Here is a 22,334-nt window from a genome sequence, read left to right as displayed (position 1 = left end):
TGGACTTTATGCATTATTCACTGTGTGCTTGCTTCCTTCTGCCTTGCGCGAGGTCACTGTGGCTTCATCGACTGATCCCATCCAGGTCCGGTGTGCATGCAGTGGCCTACGGCTTGGACGGGCAGCCCTTGTCTACATCCCCGTGGTGTCACAAAGGCACGATAAACACCGTATTGACCGCACCTGCATCTGATCTGTTTACCACAACAACAACTCCCACTGCATAGGGATTATTTGGAGCACGGATGCACGGCTCTAGCTGACGCAATGCCCCGTATTGCTCCTATACACTCGAGATTTGAAGAGAAGTGAGAGCCCCTAGGTATCTGCAGGGCCTGGGGTTGCGGTGGAGCCCAACTGTCATCTTTGTGCTGCCTTCCCCCGTTTTGGGCCCACAGGGCGAAGTCTCACATACACATGCCTGGAGGAGAACATACAAACTTCACGGCTGTCATGGGCAAGCCGGACGGTCGACAGCCGAAGCTGGTGTTCGAAGCCAAGAGGGTGGCCACACGCTCGAACTCAGAGGACTCAAGCCCGGCAACCAGTGAGATGGCACAGACAGAACCCCCATCGCAGGGAGAAGAAGTCAAGTTGTTGCTTCTGGCATTGCAACACAGCATGTCAGATTTGTCCGAGAAAATAGACACCATGAATATTGGTCTGGATTTCCTGGTCCAGAAGGGGGACAAACACGATGGGCAGTTGATAGAAGAGGAGCGGCGTATATCAGAAAATGAAGATGTCACCTCTCAAAATGCAGCAACAGGTGTCCAACATGGATAAGTTGCTTAAAGTAATTGCTGCAAAGAACGAAGACCTGGAAGCCCACAGCCCCCAAAACAACATCAGGGTCATGGATATTCAAGAAAGCACCAACACGTGTCGTATGGAGGAGTATGTTGAGATATTGCTGCGTGGTGCCAGTGACTGAGATCCCTTCTCCTCCCAGTTCATAGTGGAGCGTGCGCACCGCTCCCTGGGGCCTCGGCCCCCTCCTGGCGGTCCCCCAGGCCAATTGTGACTCGACTCCTCAATTACCGAGATCGCTGCCCTGAAGCTGGCAAGAGAGCATAAGAACTTGCCATTTGAGGGAGTGAACGTAACAATTTTTCCCTATTTCACTGTGGCAGCGCAAGAGGCGCAACGAAAATGTATGGGAGTCAAACAAAACTCCAGAATTCCCAGTTCGAGTACATCCTTTTATATCCGGCTCGCCTGCAGGTATCCTATCGTGGGAAAAGCACCATCTTCACAAATCTGCACCTGGTGGAGGATTTCTTAAAATCAATCCATCATCGCTCTCCTGGGGATACATCAGAAGACTGCGCTCCTAGGTCACCTTCTCCTTAAACGGATTAATGACGTTCTTCGGACGGCGACCTTTGGTGCAAAGTACGTGATCTCTCATGGGACTGGGGCTGTTCGATTAGTTCTACTGCATATAGCCCCTGAGGTCCAATCTTTGAGGCCTGCCAACGTTGCTGAGCTGGTATGGTGGTGGTGGGCCAATGACTATCATCTGCATCCAGATAAGTGACTTTTAATGATGCAAGCACCATGTTCATTCCCATTGAAAACTTTGTTTGCACTTCTACGTTTTCATGGCAGATGGTAACTCTCTATCATGATCCTGGCAACCCCCTCCTCCCCCTTGCCAGTTCTCTCTCCATGAAGTCTACCTCTGTCTCTGGCGGCGGGAGGAGAGGTGTTTGTGTTGCCCTAGTGACCCCTCACATGGGAAATCCCCCTCACTACTGTTTTTTTCTTTTTGGTCTGACTTTCCGAACTTTCTCTATTTTATTTTGTATCCATTTTCATGGCTTTATTGGGGTTTGAATAGGTGGGCTAATCCCGGCACAATTGGGGTGCCGCTGTGGGTGCGTAGTTTTTGGTTATTGTACTCTGGATGTTCCATCACAATACATCACCAGCTGTATACACCGATGCACGTAGCAACACTTACAGGCAGATCTATTCATATGGCATCATTCATTATCCTGTTACATCATAGGTATGGCATCGAACACTGACCCCTTAAAGATAAATTTACTCATGGGGAATGTTAGGGGCCTGGGCAACCCCAGCAAATGTCAACAACTTTTGGAGTACCTAGATCGACACCATGTACACGTAGCAGCACTGCAAGAACCACACACTGCTCCCCATAGGTTGCCCTGCTTTGGCAATAGGTGGGCGTCAGCCAGAATCTTCTCATCTTATTCGTCCTATTCACGGGGCACACTCATCCAGATAAGGAAGGACACTTCCTTTGTCTTGAGCGGTTCATTGGAGGACCCCTCGGGTAGACATTGCCTTCTCTGGGGTGTCTTGGGTGCTCAGTCAGTCACCTTGGTTTGTTGCTATGGCCCCAACATTGATGACCCCAACTATTACACCTCTCTCTGTGGGCAGATTCTAAATGTGGGCTTGACACATGTCCTCTGGGGGGGATTTTAATACGACATTATGTCCTACACTAGACTGGTCTCACCCTCAACCTTACCATTACACAAAAACACAGGAGGGAGGGCACGTACCACACTACCGCCCGGACCGCTTGGTCTCGCCTAGATTATTGGATTATCACTCATGGTGTGGTGCCTTAGATTGCATCCGTAACACATATGGCCAGAACATTCTCAGATCATTCACCTGTGCTTCTGTAGGTGACCCTTCCCTGTTCCACTGCTCCCCCATTTAGCTGGCGACCGGTGCCCGAGGCACTATTGGACATGGTTTTTCCGGCCAAACTGGATGAAGAAATTTCAGATTTTTTTAGCCATAACAAAGGTTCATTAGCCAGTATCTGTACTCTTTGGGAAGCTTTTAGAGTCATGGTCCGGGGTTTCTGTATGGCAAAAAGCTTTGGGGTGCTCCGTGACATTCGACGCAAAACCAAAGGGGATGATGAATGGAGTGTTAAGCAATGCAAGCACTCACCCCCAGTCAACTGATCTGGGCTTAATCCATCATTATTCTTTAGCTCACTCCGCCACCTCAGTTCAGACATGGCCATATGCAAATCAGTCTGACCCTGTGGGAACAGTCCAGCCCGAACTGCCAAGCCATGTCTTCCCTGGACCGGAAACAAGCATCCTGGGACCGGTTTCTGGCTAATCAGCCGTCATCAGCCAGGTTAGCTTGAATCCAGTGGCAAAGTGAGCAAGGGACCCACGTCTGGGCATACCCAGCCAACTTAAGGCAAACAAAGCAAAACCAAAGGGGATGATGAACAGAATGTTGAGCAATGCAAGCACTCACCCCCAGTCAACTGATCTGGTTTAATCCATCATCATTCTTTACCTCACTCCGCCACCCCAGTTCAGACATGGCCATATGCAAATCAGTCTGACCCTGTGCCTCATGGGAACAGTCCAGCCCGAACTGCCAAGCCATGTCTTCCCTGGACCGGAAACAAGCATCCTGGAACCAGTTTCTGGCTAATCCGCTGTCATCGGCCAGGCTAGCTTGAATCCAGTAGCAAAGTGAGCAAGGGACCCACGTCTGGGCATACCCTGCCAACTTAGGGCGAACAAAGCAAAACCAAAGGGGATGATGAACGCAATGTTGAGCAATGCAAGCACTCACCCCCAGTCAACTGATCGGGGTTTAATCCATCATTTTGCGTCGATTGGAGGGTGAGCTCAAAATGTTAGAAGCAGATATGTGGCGTGAGCCTCCGGGCACACAGAGAGCTGAACTGCGGGACAAGCTCACCGAATATACGGACACTGCTGAGCGGGTGACTTGCTTCTGGGGGGTGCACTTCATTGCACGTTGCTATGGGGAGGGAGAGAAGCTGGGCAGGGCACTTGCCATGGTAGTACAAAAACCCAGATTCACTACTTACATTTTAGACGTGCTGGGCGCACCGGGAACGCACCACAGGGATAGCCGTGACGTTCTTAGCACGTTCACCTCATTCTATAAAACGCTATACACCTCCCAGCGTGCCGCCTCCCCAGATTTTAATCCTTTCTTGAAGGATATTGCCTTGGGATGGCTGGGAGACTCCCAATGGGAGTTTCTAGCTGCACCTTTTGAGATAGACGAGTTTCTAGAGGCGCTTATGAAAATGAAACCTGGAAAGGCCCCGGGATCTGATGGCCTACCGGTGGATTTTTATAGGACCTACATGGACCAGTTGATACCTATATTGCGAGAAGTCTATGAGGAGGCCTTGGAGGCTCAAATTCTTCCAGTTACTATGAGGGAGGCTCTCATCATCTCCCTGTAAAGCCTGGCTAACCTGCGGATCAATATAATTCATACAGGCCTTTTTCTCTTAATAACACAGATACGAAGATCCTTTCCAAGCTCCTGGCGAATCGACTTAGTCTATTAATGGAGAAGTTAGTGTTACCAGATCAAATAGGTTTTATACCTGGGAGAGCGACCTCTCACAACCTGCGCACTTTATTCTCCATAATGTATAGTGTATATCCTCAGCTGGCGCTCGGGCGATCTTTTTAGACGCCATGAAAGCCGTTGACTTGGTGGAATGGGATAACCTATTCATCATACTACAATCCATGGGTCTCCCAGTTGGATTCCTTTCGTGGATACGCCTTCTTTAGGCCTCCCCAATGGCTAGGGTACGAATAAATGGGCATATCTCCACCTCTCTTTCCACTGCTATTTGCCCTCGCAATTGAACGCCTCGCGGCGAGACCTAGGCAACATCATCCGGAAAAGGCCATTGTGTGCTTTCTGCGTCCCATACTGGTCTCTTTATATGCGGACGATGTCACCTTATATGTAAAGCATCCAATTCATAATCTCAATCCGCTGCTGCAAGAATTTGTGTGATTTGGTGGGTTATCGGGATTACTATAAATTGTTCCAAATCTCAGGTTTTCCCACTTAATGCAGCGGCGCTTCCATACCCACTGACTATGCCATAGAGTGGTGAGCTGAGGGTCTGGAATACTTGGAGGTACAGATCACTAATGATCGCAAAGAGCTCCTATGCAGTAATTATGGGTGTGCATTAGAACACGTTAAAACTTGCATCACTAGATGGATAGCCCTCCCCCTCACTATAGCGGGACGTATTTTGCTTATTAAAATTATTATTCTCCCCAAATTTCTGTATTTATTCTTAAACATCCCCCTCTACCCTGGGTGTCCCTTTTTTAGTATGCTTAGGTTGGAGCTTATACGATTGGTCTGGGATGGCAAACAACCTCGTCTGCAGTGGGATATACTCACTTGTCCATATTCACAGGGGGGGTTTGACATGCCCAATTTTGCATTGTATTATCTGTGCGCCCATGCGACTTTGTGCACTACTGGTTTCATCCCCCCAGGTACACAACCCAGGTTGCCACAGAGCACTGGTTGGCGCATCCCATCCCATTGGATGGGGTCATCCTGTCGGTGCCTGAAAGCAGGCCAGAGGGACCGTCTTCAGTTGACTGCACTATCAAAGCCTTGCAGCACCTCCTTCATATACTTAAGGCGCTGATGCTCTACTCTCCACTACTTCCACTCACATATCACCCGAAAATGCTACTGCTACTAGAGGGGATATTCTCCAAGACTAAATCCGAATTTCAGATCCTTAACTGGGGTGACATTTATTTTTTCATTTAAACTGTACATTTCAAGATATGGCGCAACTCTTTCAAAAAACACAAGCATCCTTTATGGATGTGTTCCGGTATTAGAGAATACACACCATCATATCCTAAGGAATCCCCCACAGTTGCCCCACTGCATCACATGTTGCGTACCCCTAAGGCTTCGTATTTGGTGTAGATCCTATATCACAATCTCTACACAGAAATCCAATACACTTCGTGCCCGGCTCGTGCCAAGTGGAGCGTGGAACTGGGATATGACATCACAGACCAGCAGTGGGACTACTGTTGCAAACAAACTGAGCATGTCTCCTCGAATAGTAGGCTCCGTATCACACTCTACAAATTCTTACACCACACATATTACACTCCTGTCAGACTACATCGCTCTAGCCTACCGGAGAATGCGCGCTGTGATAGATGCAAATCAGATAATGCTGATTTCTTTTCACTTGTCATGGTCCTATGAGGCAGTACATCACTATTGGCAACAGGTATTCGAAGCCTTGGCACTCATGACTCTATTGGAAATACCAATGTCTCCACTGTTGGCGCTTTTAGGGTATGCCAAGGCGATTCCAGCCCCCCAGTGTAAGTTCGTCAACTTTAGCATACTGCTGGCCTGGAGGAGGGTGGCTTGTAGATGGGTTAGGGACAGGGTGCCGCAATTCAAGGAATGGCTAAGTAACCTGATTCTGTGGCAAGAGCAGCTGAATACTAATACTGAATTAATCCACGCCCTTTTCAGACCCGGACCATGTCCCTCATTGAACACCCACTTGCTTAGGATACTGTCATGAATTCACTGCCTTTATAAATGTTTACTCTAGCATAATAGCAAATGGGTGTATGCATTCTGTATTTTTGCACAGAGGTTCATCAGCTACATTGCTTGCTTGCTCCCCATTGTTATTCTTGTGAGTCTCCTTTCTGGACCTGAGCGAGATGATGCCCTCCAATGGATACATGGTGCTATGATGAAGAGACTCAAACGATGTTGCCGATAAGGTGTACATTTCCTTTTCGTATTATGTTTTGCCGTGCTTGAGTGTCTTTACATATGCTGGAATCATATGTTTACCATGTTTGTTTGCAGAATAAAAAGTAAAATAAAAAAAAATAAAAAAATAAAAGATTTACAATAACACGTAAACCTGGGGCAGCGCCGAAACCCCACACCTCCCCTGAGTAGGTGTAACAAGGAAATATTTTTTAATTTCTCGTTTTTTCCTCTTTCCATGTGTGCTGCGTTCTGCAGCACATATAGAACAAGAATAATGCCTCTCTACATTATTTTTGGGGCCCTTCCCGTACAAGACACTCCTGCCTTCAACAGAGGCACCCATGCACCATAGTGCAAGGGTGCCCATGTTGGAACTAGGTGGCGTATTGTCCACCACTGCAGAGGGAAAGGACAGGAATGCACTATTTGTAATAAATAATGTGTATTCTTGCCCTTCCACATTGGCGTAGGGCAGCGAAGCACAAAGACTTGCGGCACTGCCCTACACCAATTCCTCATAATTGAGGGCCATCGTTTTTACATCCAATGCACCAGAAGTTTGAGAACAAGGGCTTCAGGAAATGTTGGGGCCATATTTACCACCTGGTCAGAACAGGTAGTAAATGTAAGGTGATACCCATGGAACAAGGGAAACCTGTGGAATTCCATGCTATAAAACCAGGTCCATACAGCTTTTCTGCATTCTAGAAATACATCATAATTGCACGGTGCATGCTGTGTGTTTTCTGTGTGGATTCAGCTCTCCGCCAGTGCCATACAGCTCATAATCAAGGCCTAAAGATGTTGGTTATTAGGGGTCATGTTCACCAGTTCATGTAACTTTTTGATTTCATGCCTTCGCATGGCATTTCCTGTATTCACCCGTCTCTGTTTGTCCATGGGGTCTCAAAGTCATGACCTGTTGGTTATGTCAGTCCTAGTGCAATTTCCAATTACAACCGCCTGATAAGCTGAGTTGTGCTGTGTTTGTGGCCTTGCTATGATTTCGAGCAGCATATCGGTCAATTAGCTGAAGGGCTTGTTTAGTTTTTTCCAGGAATCACATATAATTGGTTTTACCTACTTAATACGTTTCATGAAATTACATTAATCATCAGATGTAAAAAACACAACACATCCAACACAACTAGGTTCAGAAGATGAGTTCCTTTTTACTTTTTAGATATATAAGTAAATAAATGGCTGCAGGTAAAACCAATTATACGTGATTCCCGACAGAACCATTGTTTTTCTTTTGCACACCTACTCAGGTTCTGAGGGTTAATGGGTTACCCCATTATCTTTAATGGGTAGTTTTTTCCAGGAGGCAGCTAATGGTCCCTTACAACTGTGGGAATGTGCATGTGTATGTGTAAATGTGCGTGCCTGTCTAGCTCTTAGTCCTGTCAGAAGCTGATTCCCTTCTATTCACTCTTAAAGTAGGCCTTGTCTGGTATTTTACACTGTGCGATCAATCTCTGCAGCGTTTTGGGTGTGTTTAATCTGTACAATTCTGCGTGCTGCAGATTGCTCCATTAATAATGGCTTGTAGTTGTAATTAAAAAGAGAACAGTTTATTATTCCTAGCGAAGTTCCCATGCGATCTGGCTTTTGCATGCACATGGCTTACAATACCAAACCATTTAAGTATGAATAGGTATTTCACATTGACCAGGCACAGAGCCAAAATGTAACATGAGCAGCCAACTTGATGTGAGCAAACACTTCAAACGTAAACTGCCTGAAACTGAGCAAGCTCCTTGTAGTAAGCATGTTTCTCACATTGGTTAGGAGTCTCAGAGCAAGTAAGTAGCAGTTACTAAAACGGACCAGGCACCTAAGAGCGAACTTACATTTAGAGAGAGTGGGAACGCAGCGTAGACACCTTAGAAAAAGTCAGGGGCTTATTTACAAGCCCCTTGCCCCACCGTTACGTCACTTTTGTCATGTTAAAAATGACACAAAATTGGCGCAAGGGGCTTGTAAATCGGCCCCTCAGTACCTAAACCTAGAACGCTCCTGTAAGTCAACAGGCACTGAAGCCAATAAAAAATGACTCATATAAAGGAACAAGAACGTTCATTTGAATCGGGCTGCCTACTTGGGTGTAAATGAGGGCCTAAGTGTTCCTTTCTGCAGGGTTACAGAAATAATCTGACAAGCGTATGCTTCTCTTGAGCTATAGCATAAGCCATTGTCTTTATAAGAATCTTTAATATTACCACACGAATGACCCAAACACATTGCATTGGATGGTGGGTTAGTAATAGCATTTGAATTTGAGATGGATGTCATGAAATTGAATGCGATTTGGAGGTGTGATTATGCATCACATATCAATTATTACACCCTTGGGAGCTGAAAACAATGTTACATAAGCTGCTCTAATTTAAGGAAACTCATATGTAGTTTTATTTCTATGGTACGAATCTACCCAGGAGGGTTTATACAGAAAGGAGGTGACAAAGCATAGAAAAAGGCCTCTTTTGAAAAATCCGGTTCTTGAAGTACTAGGCCAACCTGAACTTACTGGGCCCCAATTGTGTCAACTGGGGTATTTCACCTCTGATGTGATGTTTTGGGGCCTCTACAGACCTCAAACTGGCGACCCTAATCACACTGTGTAACTTACCTCTTAAATCTAGATTCAACTTCGTCATTTTGTCCTTGAGCGATGCGTGCACCACAAATCCCTAACCACGAAATCTGAAATCCCCCCACATATGTGATACTAACACACCATATAAAATATGCTCTTACTAAAACATCAGGTCTATTAGCTTTGGGAGTGTATTGACAATAAATAGTGTGCACATAGCCACTGGCAAAGAATGAATGGCTGAATTAACAGAATTTTTAAAGCACGCTATTACATCAAGAAATGGGTGTACTGGTGCAATGCTATATATTAGATAGATATGACAGGCATACTACAATAGCTTTAACGACCAGGCTTTTAAAGAATTTCTGAAAGTAGATTAATCAGGAGACACTCTTACTCCAACTGGCCTAGATTTCCAGATTTTGGCCCTAAGGTGAAAGAAAGACGGCATATTTACTAAGAAATGACGAAGTGCGGCGTTAGTCCACCTGGCTTAATGGCTCACTTTGCCACTTCTCAAACGTAGGGCTGTCTCATACTTACAACAATATGGTGCAGCGCCAGCCATGCTTTTCCCCCTGAGCTGGTGCTAAATTTAGCAACCTAGCACCAACCCATGCACCCTTGTACTATAGTGCAAGGGTTTCTGCGTTGAGGGGAAGATTGTTTAAGTGCAGAAAGGTCTTCCTTCACAATCTTTAAAGGTAATTTTGTAACTTTTATATGTGCTGCTAAATGCAGCACACATACAAATTGTAATACGTAATTTTTATTAAATGACTGTTTATGTGGAGGAAGAGACACCTTTCTGCACATAAACAATCAATGGTGTTTTGCTGTTTCTAGGTGTGCTGCACAACGCAGCACACATGGAAACAGCAAAAACGAGGACATTAAGCATTTCTCCTGATTTCGCTAGGTTAAGACCAGGTTTTTCCTGGTCTTAATTTTGGAGCAGCCTCTTATTTACGCCACCCTTGTGAATAGGGAGAAGCATTAAAATCAATAGGTGTTGCGGTGGAACGTCCACCGCAATGCCCATTGCCCTCCCCTTTCATGCTAAGTATATCATGTAAAGGTGCCTTATTTACAAGGCAACGTTAAGTGGCTTAACGCTGCCTTGTAAGTAAGGCAAAGCCCCTATCACCACTACAACGTCCTGAAAAGTGACTTTGTGGAGGTGATAGGGGTTTGTAAATATGCCGCAAATTGTTCACCTGTACAACAACGTCTAAATTTAGAGATCTCAAGTGGTAAGAATGCAAAGTGTGAACAGGAGAGTAGAGAAGGATTTTCCTCAAGAGATGGGTTGGATTCCTTCCTTTTACTGCTTTAAACACCAGACAGAGAGCCTTAAAAGTGCATCTTTGCCAAATAGGGAACAAATCAATAGAAGGCAGAAGAGATTTACCAAGATTCTTCGGGAAATATTTTGGATAACCTATTCCATAGGGTTTTTGACCACCAGGAGCATGCTTAAAAAAAAGAAGGCAGGCCCAGGTGAACAGCATTGACATAGTCTAACCAAGATAAAAGTAGGGCCTGAATCATAGTTTCTAGGTAGAGGTGCGAATGTGATGCAAAATGTTTCATATTGCACCAAGATTCGCAAAACAGTTAGTGACAACTGATGTGATGTGAGGTTTAAGTAAGGGATCAGTTTTAAATATCACTTCTAGGATTCTGGTTCGGGAAGAGGGAGGTGGTAGCAGATCCAGCTCCTCCAACCACCATTTTAGGTCAGTTAGCTCTATAAATTAAGATTTCACTTTTTCTTGGATTAAGATTAGGGATCTATGATTAATCCACTCTACAACGGGTAGCATCCTGGCAGAAAAGTGATACTGTGTTTTCTCCAGATTGTTAGAGATGGAGGCAATAACCTGGGAATTATCCGCATATGTCATGAAGGAAAAGACATACGATCTTATCAACGCACTGAATTAAGTCATGTATATATTGAACAATGCTGGGCTTAGAGACAATTCCCAGAGGAGCCCCACAGGACAAAGTAAAATCCTCGGAGTTAAATGGTGAAAGGAAAAAACATTAGATCTTCCACTCAGACAGGTCATATTCCGAACCAAGGCCAGACCCAATATTCCAAAGTTCCTTAACCTTTCCAAAAGTAGTAAAATCACTTTATTCTGTTAATTCAATAACCATAACAGATTTAAAACAGATAAAACAAGCTCATAAGACTTGCAGATACATTCATAAACAGGTAGAATGCATTAAACATAAGCCATAACACATGGTTAAAAAGAGAAAATAAGCAAAAGTACTGCATATGTCAGCAACAATAAAATGTAATCAACTAGTGCAAACAGATTATGGCCAAGCCCCCCAGATCTTGACCATGGTGCTCAAAAAGTGTCCCATGTTTATACAAGCACGCATCTCATCCAACAGGGAGAGGAACACCATTGCTGGCCTTACTTGTGAAAACTGGGCCCCTTCCTTGGAAGAGTGTACGAGCTACAGAACATTACAATATGTTTCATGGACTGAGCTGAGACTATCGTACTGACAGGGCCCTAAGGAGCCATCAGCCGCTCAATCTTTGGGAAAGTTAACCAATAGGAGAAAGGGATTCAGCCTAAACCTGGTCAAAAGTTGTCGATGGTAGACATTATTAACCCAGGTCAAGTATGTTTCGAGCAAATTTGCTTTTTTTATCAAACAGTACCCTCGGACAGCTATCTTACACAATTCCTGATCCTTCCTAAGAACAGAAAGCCAAGATAAAAAATATTAACCCAACACAAAGGCAGTCAGCTTTGAGAATATCCTCAGGCTGCGTAAAGAGGATGGGAAAGCCCAGAGATGTCAATGTAGACTGAATGTAACACAACCAGGACATTGCTGTGAAATTGGTTAAAGAAAAACAATCCTATAACCAGCCTGTTAAAAGATGGCTCACTCTTGTACCATATCGTCAACCAAAGTCATATGGCCCTAAGTTATATGATGGCCGACATATACCCAAGATCTAGTTCCTCATGAACCGCAATTTTTGTTGAGTGCGTCAGCACCACCAGCAGTCACTTAAAAAAGTACTATCCTCTAACTGGAGTGGACCGCAGTTGTGATACCCCCCCCCATGGCGCTGCCGTAACAGGTAGCAGAGACACACACACATGGTGCAGTGCTTATATGGGTTTCCTGCCCGGCCTAAGGCTAAAATCCAGGGCTGCTCCACACAGTCTGGCTAAGGTGAGCCTTTTTGATGGAATGGAGGGGCCCCAGGGGACCTATTAATAAACAGGATTCCCAGATAGTTAAAAGAACAGACTTGTGAGACCTCGGCTTTAAGACCTTGAGACCCTCACATGAGTAGTCGTATTATACAAGAAACCTGCTTGACTGAAGGCAGAACTGACTCAATAAAATATTTTAAACTTAAAGAAATTATCCATGTTTTTAGTGGACTTGGGGCACACAACCGTCACAAAGGATTTCGAGGTACTAAACTGAGTGGTCCAGTAACTCCAATATCTTAATATAAGAATCTAAAAAATCGCTGAAGACCCTATGCCGCCCTTGACATGAGGATGGCATCATCAGCATATGGTAGCACCCAAGAACCCGCCAGAGTAGGAATCTCCGTGTACTTCCAACAGTGCAGCTTCTAGGCCATTAATATAAATGGTAAAAAGAAAGAGTGCCAAAATGTCTCACACCTATGGTAATGGAGAATCTTTTGGTGTGTGACATTCTTCCTGAATCTGATAGAGGCGGACATATTCACGTAGATAACTGCCAAGAAAGAGACAAGGGCCTGCTCTGCCCCTAAAGACAACAGCAAAGTATTAGGGGCCTCATTTATGAAAAGTGACGCATCGCTGCGTGAAAACAGCGATGCGTCACTTTTCACTGCGCCCTCCTTGCGACCCCAATGATGCGTCATATTTACAGTATGACGCATCATGGCGCAAGGAGTTACAGATACGTCAGTATTTCTGACGTATCTGTAAGCGCAAAAGTCACGCATTGCTGGAATGTGTCACAAAAGTGACGCAACTCCAGCAATGCGTCCTTTCACATGGGGAAAGCCCCATGTGAAAGGGCTTGCATCAGTCTTACGCCTGCTGTGAGGCAGGCGCAAGATTTTGACGCAACAGCGTCCTAAAAGTGATGCAGTGAAATCTCATAGATTTCACTGCGTCACTATTACGAGGCTTTTTGCGGGGGAACGCCCCCTCTGCATACATTATACCTGACGCAGGTATAATGTAGCGCAGGGGTTTACAAAGTGACGCATCTGCTTAGATGCGTCACTTTGTAAATAGTGCGCAACAGGAGGCATGTTTTACGCCGCCGATGCATCACAAAAAGTGACGCATCGGAAGCGCAAAACTGACGCAAGGCCTCATAAATGAGGCCCTAGATGAGCACCAGTATCAAATTGACGTAAAGGTCCAGTAGGTCCATGGCTACAGATCTGCCCTGGTACAAATTGGTAAGGGCCTCCTCCTTAACTGAGTAGAGGACACTCTCTGTGCTATGTAAAGGTCTGAATCCGGAATGAGTAGCTGGTTGCTTTCCAGATAGGAGGTGAGCTGCAGATTAACATGGCTTCCCATGATTTTAGTTAAATATCGGAGCGGGGAGATAGTTCTCCATAGATGACTTTTCAGGCAAAGGTATATGAAAGCATGCTGACAACAAGAAATTAGAGAATAAGTGGCCAAAGACTTATTACAAATGTCTACTAATTTGAGGGTCACTAAGTCCTTTACTAGGGCCGTGCCATACGGAGGGCATTGGTTGATGGGTGAACTTCTAGAGTGAGAGTGGAAATTTCGACAACAATGGACTAAAAGCAGAAACTGCAATTAGGTCACTATCAGGAGGAGCCCCGTTATCGATATCTACCCGAAAAGAGGTGTCCATACCTTTACTATTTTGTCCTTAAAGAATACTGCAAGTTTATTACAGAGTTCTTGGGAATGGATTATGGTAATGGAACAAATAGTTAGGGATAGGGAGCTCTTCAAAAGCAGAACAGTTCTCTTGAAGTGTTTTTAGCATTCATTATCCTCCCTGCAAAAATCTTAGCCTGGGCAGACCTAATACTACGATGGTAAACAACTCAATAATTTTCATCTTTGTCATTCTCAATCAATAATCCATTCTTCACAGTATTCAAATTACCTGCTCACAATACAAACATATGCAAAGGAACAATGTTTATATCAGATTGTCTAGCAACCTCTTGTGATCCCCAAAACAAAAACAATCCAGATAATCATACAGCACACACAAAAAGTGAGAGCCAGAAGTTGGCTGCAATTTAATCCACTTTCTCCTGGTGTCATTGATTCTTCCTCATGGGAAAATTACAGCGTACATTTTTTTGCTCTGCACTGGGGACATGTATGGGGTCACCATGGCTCCAAGTGCTTCTGAGTGTTTACAGTGAAAATATGTAAATTTTAAGGCCACAGCTCCTTCGGAACACACCTTTGCCCTGTGGTGATGCTTTTGATGTTGCTGTAGAGGGTTGCTGTAGGGCAAGGGAGCATGTTTCTCTTTGTTTTCCTTTGTGTTATTTTGATCTGACATGGATGCCACATTTTCTATATGGGCAGCCTGGCCCTCCTAGGGCATTGGTGAACCTTTTTTGATGGCAACTTGACAATCCCAGGGCCCAGCGGTTTTATAGCCAGATGTTATTTGTTTTTTGGAGGCTGGGCGAGCAAGAGAGGTTTCACCAGCTCGCCCTTCATAGCTGATTCTCAGCGTGTTCAAAAGGGACTAGAAAGTCACCTGCAGGCCTGGAGCCTGTGGAGCCCTCTGCTACATGGGGCCACACACGTTTGGCTCGATGGCTTTCCAGTTGAAGTTGAGTTGTCGGTGATCCTCTAATAAAGGAAACACATTTACAAATACTACAGGTATATTCTGGGGGGTCCTCCGCGAGGGGCAATATTGACTTGCTCCCTGGGATAATCTGATACTTCCACCTGATATTTTATTGCTGGAGATGCCCCAGGTTCTTGGACATATGCAGTAGAGGTCAACAAAGCTGCAAATCAGTGGCATCTAGAGTGCCAGTATCTCTTCTGCGGGGATTCCTGTGAGTTTGCAGTGTTTTGCTCGAGATGGTCTTCCTCAGCCACCAGGAGTAATTTCCACTGTCTCAGGCTCTCATGCCTTTACTTCCTTAGCAGCAGTCCAGGCATACCTCCTGACAATCCCTCGTAGTTTTCTGATCTTAGGTCATCCTGGATGTAGCCTCCCAACTCCTCCACAGCAGCCCACTATCCCTTCCTGCATTTTCCATATCCCCAGGCACTTCTGCCACTTGCAGAGAGGCTGCATGTCCAGGAAGAACGTATACCGTTGAGTCCAGGGAAACCCATAATTGGAACAGTCCTCAGAAGTACTATGGACCCACCGCTTCATGATCCCTATGAAGTCCATCCACCATTAATCCTGAGGGCAACTTAATATAGCAGAAATAGCTTTGGAGAAAGTCCACACAAGTCCAGAGAACACCAAAAGGGCCTTCCATACTGGCAGGATTGCATCAGTCCAGTCTGGTCCTTCCTCTGTCTTTTACACAGGCCCAGACTGGCCGTAGCAGGTACTGGGCAATCCCCCTGTGGGCCGCACTGGTGGGGGCCGGGTTTGGTCCCCTCGGGGGCCGTTTTTGTTACAGGGCCGTTTTTGCAGCAAAATCGGCCCTGTAACAAAATCAGCTGAAAACCGGCCCTGGCAAAGAGCTTGGCGGTAAGCCCAACCGCCTCTGGGGGGAGAGGGGATGCGGCCGAGCACTTTGCCAGGGCCGGTTTTGGTTCTCAGTCCAGCCCTGCTTTTACAGATCCCTTCTCAGCTATAAGGCTCTGCGAGAGCTTAATGAAGAAGGTGGTATTCCCTACACTTGTAGCTCACCCAACCTGGTGGTGCTACATATTTCCTTCCCCTCCTTTATCATTCAAAGAACCTAGCCTACTAGCTGTCCTACCCAAGTGTTACATTCATGACACGATTCAAAATGATAATTGCATCCAAAATTAAAAGCACATCTCTCACTCTGAGCCAAGTTCTAAACACTCATGGCTGGTTTCTTCCATCTCAAAGACACTTACAGTGGTGACTGGAGCCAGGAGTTTACCTGTCCTTCCTTCATCCTATGTAACAATATTCACCAAGCCAATTTATAGGGAGCTAAGAGCTCTGGAGATTTCTACCCTATATCCTTCCTCTACAAAGGAGAAACTTCCTGAAATGTGCCAATTGTGCTCAGGGGTTTTTGGTCCGTCAGCTGTAACAGCAAAGCAATTAAGTATCCAAACAAGGCAGCCTCAGAAATATATGCCCAATTATTCCAAAATGTTACAAAGTCAATTAGGTCAAAGTGACTTTCTTTTTTAATTCCTGGCCCAATAATTTTGAATTTTGGGAAGAGTAGCAAGCCTCACCTTCATACCATAAACAAATCTGAATCCATAGTTAACACAATTTTCAGATCAAATGCACAGCGAAAGGCATGACGCAATATCCAAAATGGAATGGTGTATCCTCTCCAATCTGTGCCTCTATTGTGACAGTGCCACTAGGATTTAGATGCCAAGCCTAGTTCAACACAGCCTCCCTTGCTGAGCCTGCACAGGTGTGCCCACAAGTAGGTGCAAATGTTGATGCATAACCTGCACAGAGCTTCTAACGCATGTTGAACCGCAGTTGGCCCTGTGTTACAATATGGTCACTAGAGATTTGAACTTAAAATCATATTACTATAGAGCTTATAGTGGGTGAGGCTTCATTAGGTTGTTACACATCACCGCAAAGGTTCTAAAACTAGAGGTTTAAAAGTGAAAAATATTCATGGGTCAGAACCCAACCTCTTACAGTAAAAAAAGGGGTGCGTGGAGCAGACACTCATGCATAAGCTAAGTTATAGTTAAACTTTAAACAACAATCAAGGACAATCAAAATATATTGTGGGACACAGATGTCTACCAAAGGATCCAGCCACCAGTGACTAAAAAAGTCAATATAAGGCAGGCGAATCTCGTGTTCGTTTGGTGGTGGGTCGGCGTTATGGTCCGGCCACTGCATCGCAAACTCGTAATCGGCCCTTAGAGAATTTATAATAAGGCATCAGGAGTACAATTCTAGAGGGCTTGCCTAATAGCTGGATTCAATTATTAATAGCTAGGAATTAAATTATTTTTACCTGAAGAGTATGGCACACATTAAGACTGAATATGCACTTGTGCATAGGGCTAGTTAGGCATGAAATTGTGATCCTACAGATGTTGAAAGAGTTCAATACAATAGTGAGAACAATGTTGCATTTTCAACAAACAATTATCTATTATGTAATAATCTAACTTCTTTTGGTCAACCTTAACAGCACTAGTTCTGCCACAGTGAGCGATGAAGGGACATCCTCTCAAGTGCTGTTATGTGCAACTGCTCGGCCACTGTACCTCTTATACTTATAGAACACTGATGCACTGTTTGATTTGCATCACCGTAGTTTAGTACCTCTAGCATGTTTGTTTTAATATGAAAGTGATTTGTTGAGGCTCGATGTTCCAAAGAGATATGTGAAAATGATGAAGAAACAAAGGCTTATTAGAGTTGTTCAGTCACTCAAGAAGAGAATGTGAGCCTAGAGACAAGGACTCTAAGGTGTTTGGACAGAATATCAGAAGTAAAGATACAAACATATTATGTCAAGAACATCAGGACATCAAATATATCATGTACAGGAATTTCAATGGTAAAAATATAGTTTTTAGAGTTTTTAACATTGTTGTAAAACATATTGATGTAGAAAATGCTGTATGTAATATCATTTGTGTCAATTAGTACTTAATTTACTGCATTTCATTGTATACATTTATATATTTTTAAATTAGTGTTTTTAGTAAGCAACATTTTTAGTTATTAAATTATTGAAATTGGTATATTAAGTTGTATTAATATATAAAGATTAAATGTTATATGTTATAATAAAAAGAATGATAATCTTTAGCAAAAATGTTATTTGCAATAAAATATATATTAATGGTATAAAAATGTTTTAAAAGATGTTTAACCATTTTTCATAAAAATAATACTTTATTTAAAAATTATTCATTTGTAAATCGTTTAAAACAAAAAAATTAACAAGTAGAAGTGTTAATATTTTTTAGAAATTGTACTTTTATTTAAAAAATTTATTTTACATTTTGTAAAAATATTAAAAAAAAATTAAAATCAGATAATTAGTTATTTTATGGTTTATAGATTTGGAATGGTTAAAAAAGAATTTCACAAATACTTAATATTAAAAGTAATAACAACATTATGTTTTCAAGCTTAATATTTTATTTTGTATATATAGGTTTGTAGTTTAGGTTACGTTGATTATATTTTCAATTATATTCCTTGCTATAGTAAAAGAAATGTGTATGGAGTTTTGATTGTGATTATTCTTTGTATTACCTTCTTTAAAATGTTTTAAATAGATTTGGACATTGCACATTTCACAACTTCAGCGAACAACACTTTTATCAAATAGCCCTAAATTGCAGTGGAAATTGTAATTGTTACCCCCTTTTTGTGTCTAAAACCTTCTCCCAATATGGTCGGATTGTAGTTTAAATTTTGAATGCAACCTTTTTATTGTCAAACTCCTTCCCCCAACTTGGGTGGATTGGAGTGTGAATTTCAAATGTAATCTATTTAGTGTTCAATGACTTCCTTAAAAGGGTTTAGATTAGAGTGGTAAAAGTAATTGTCACCCCTAAAGGGTTTTTACGATTTATATTGAAAGTGATCATTTAATTTTATATTTTTCTTGTTAAATCTTTTATTTTTATTTTTATGTAGATAATATTAATAGTAATCACATTGTTTTGTTTAATAAAGACATTTCACACATTTTCACATTCATTTATGTTTTTAAATGTTATTTATTGTATATTTTGATTTTTTTTATTATATGTAATTCAGTTGAAAAACAAACGTATTTATAAAGGTATGTAAATAGAAAATTTCTCTTTATTTTATTAATAAAAAAACAAAAATTATATTTACATATTATTGTGTGTTGTACATTTTTTACTTTTATTTCCCATTGTTTGACAGCTTTCTAACATTTGTATATTATTTTACATGCATATTTGCTACATTATTTAAACATGTATGTATTTTGATTATATTAAATAATTGTATATATTTTACACTATTTAAGTTTTACATTTTATCAGAAAATATTTTCAAGTTCTACATGTTTAATACTTTGAACTATTTTTATGCATTTATACAACATTTCTGCAATATTTACCATTCATTTCTATTGGGAGACAGTCTTTTTTTTTCATTTCATTTCATAGTTTCATCTAGTGGCCATTTATTTTTTTACTGATGCTTGCTATTTTGTAATGTGTTGTATTGTTTCTAGTCCGTTTTCTACGGACAAGGTCACAGTAAGGTACTGCTGTTTGTCAGAACTGGTAAGACCTTCTTAAGGATTCTTTTACAGTTTTGAGGGTAGGAGTATTTGGGGGGTCAAAGGACTTGTTAGCATCCAGTGACACAATGGTACTTTGCTCTAGCAGTGCCTTCACTGGAGCTACATTGTTTTGGATCCATCGCAGGTTCAGTTGGGTCGAACAACCCGGCATGAACCCATTTTGGTCCCGGTGTACCAGTTCACTCACCACCACCTATATAGCCTGGGTGCTAAGACTTTTGCCAGGATCTTTGCATCTTTGTTATTCAGACATATTAGCATATATGATTTGTGTCTTGCTTTCGGAATAGGCACAACAGTCGCCGTGCTCATATCTGTCAACAGTTCCCCTGTCTTAAATGCCTCTATGTAGACCGCATGAAGTGACACCGCTACCCTCCTATTCAGTCTGTGGAAGAAATCAATTGAGAACCTGTTCAGGCCCGGTACCCTCCCTGACTGGATCTGCCCCACAGCCAGTGTCACCTCCTCCACCAAAACATCGGCATCCAGCTTCCTTGCCAATATCAGCCCCAGGTGTCTCACTGGGCAGTTGCCAATGAAAATCAGATCATCCACCTCAGATGTCTGTGGCTGTGTGTTGTAAAAGGTTTTCATGTACCACGCAAATACCTCTGCTTTTCACCCTCTAATGTTCACCATCTCGCCTGGTGCCACTTTTATTTCTCAAATGTGCATCTCAGCTCATGCCCTGCAACCTATTCATGCCAGCAGTTTACTTGCGTTGTCCCCTGCTTTGTAAATACATTTCTGCCTAGTTAGAAATGCAGCTTTCCCATCCTTTCTGGTTACCATTTGGTACTCTGCCCTCTTCAGATCTATTTTGGCATTCATGGGGTGTGTAGGGAAGGTAGCTTACTCCCCCTCTAGCTGTGCCAGTTCCCGCTCTTGAGTGGTCAGCTTATAGAGTCGTTCCCTCTGATCCCCTATATCCCCAGTAATAATTACTCCACTATTCATGGCTTTGTACACTTCCCACAGTGTGAGCGGACTCGTACTGTACTCATATTCTCCTTTAGGTATAGTTTGGTGGCTTTATCTAGTTTTTGGCCTCCGGTTTATCCACTAGGCCACAGGTCTCCATCCTCCATTCTCTGTGCATCTGTTTCCCACTACAGGTCATCGTAACGCTCAATGGGGAGAGGTCACTGATCCCTTGGGCTTGATATCTGGCCTCCGTGAATCAGTGTGTAAAAGCAGTCAAGCCTAGATTGCATGCGCGTGCATTTGAGGAGTTTAAGTGTCTCCTCTCGTGTCTGTGTATAGCCCTCCAATTATCACTTATTCCCAGAGCCTGCGCAAACCCCTCCAGCTTTTCCCAGGTAACCTCTCCCTCTTTGTGCTCATCCTTTCCAAGTGAGTATCCATCATAAGATTAAAGGGCCACATATAATCGTGAGTGCTTGGTAGCCTCTGTCAGAATGCGTCCCAGGTTATGGAGTACTACAGATTGGATCCCTGGTGGAGCATACACATTGAACAACAGCATGGTCTCATCCTCACATTCGCCCAACATCGCCACATAGCACCTGTTAGTGTCCGTCCACGTACGGAACATGTGGAATGGTATAGTTCTCTTAAGGAGGATAATCACGCCTCGTAATCCTGAGGTGTAATGGGCATGGCATACCGACTTGTATTTACCTCACCTCAGGCTGCAATGTTGGCCTGGTTAGGTGGGTTGCCTGCAGGAACACTCTGTCCAACTTATATCTATTAATCACCCTGGTGACCAGGCCCCTCTTTTCCTTATTACCTAATCCATTGAAGTTCCAAGTTAACAACCCCACCGTCTGAAGTTGCATCATGGTGGCCAAGTACCTTTAACCCCCTTCTTGTGCCCTACGCCTTGATGTGCAGCCCAGGGCAATCCCTTGGTGTCTTAGGTTCCTGCTGTGCTATAGCATACCTCTATTACTGCCCTCACCCTATCTTACTGTGCTGTGATCCTAAAACTGTCCATCCTCGCAATTCATGGTTAATCTTGGTCCTAAACAATAACAACATATTAAATGTTGCACTTCCTTTGCCGAGGCGCAACCATAGGCCTTGCAGAATCAACCGTCACTTGTTCATTCCTCTGTCACCAGAGTTACTATGCGCTATTGTGACTGCTTCGCCCGTCGCAGCCACTAAGGCCCTAGAGTAAGTTCCAAGTCTCATTGCACTTTACAGTTACCTTTTGTTCATGTGATAAGTTCTCACATAGACTGCCCAGAGAATGTCCCGTAGGGGCAGCATTCTTCTACCCTGTGCATAATCTTCATCCACGGTCCTCCGCTGTCATTGGCGTAACCTTCTGCAACTGCTCTTCTCCTAGGTCTGGTTCTGTCTCCACTCACTCTGATCCACTACTCACCTCCTTGTAGGCCAGGACTCTCCTTTTATGGTTAACCAGAGCGTCACTACATTGCCTAACTACCATCACCATTTTCTCTTTTTCCTTTTTTATTTGGTCTTTTGTCAGGGAGGCCTTTGCTTATCTGTTGTACCTTCACTGTGAGGGGGCTGTTTGCCAGCTGACATCTTTCGGTGAGCATGACGATGGCCTGACCAAAGGCTCTGCCTTTCCAGCCAGCACCGGCCCTCCTGTGGCGTTGCCAGGAAGTGTCCAACTTTGCTGGGAAAATAAGTGTGTATTTTCAGTTTCAACTTTTTGACAGG

The sequence above is a fragment of the Lissotriton helveticus genome, chromosome 3_1 (assembly GCF_964261635.1).
Source record: "Lissotriton helveticus chromosome 3_1, aLisHel1.1, whole genome shotgun sequence".
Lineage (NCBI taxonomy): Eukaryota > Metazoa > Chordata > Amphibia > Caudata > Salamandridae > Lissotriton > Lissotriton helveticus.
Note: the sequence above shows the minus strand (reverse complement) of the source record.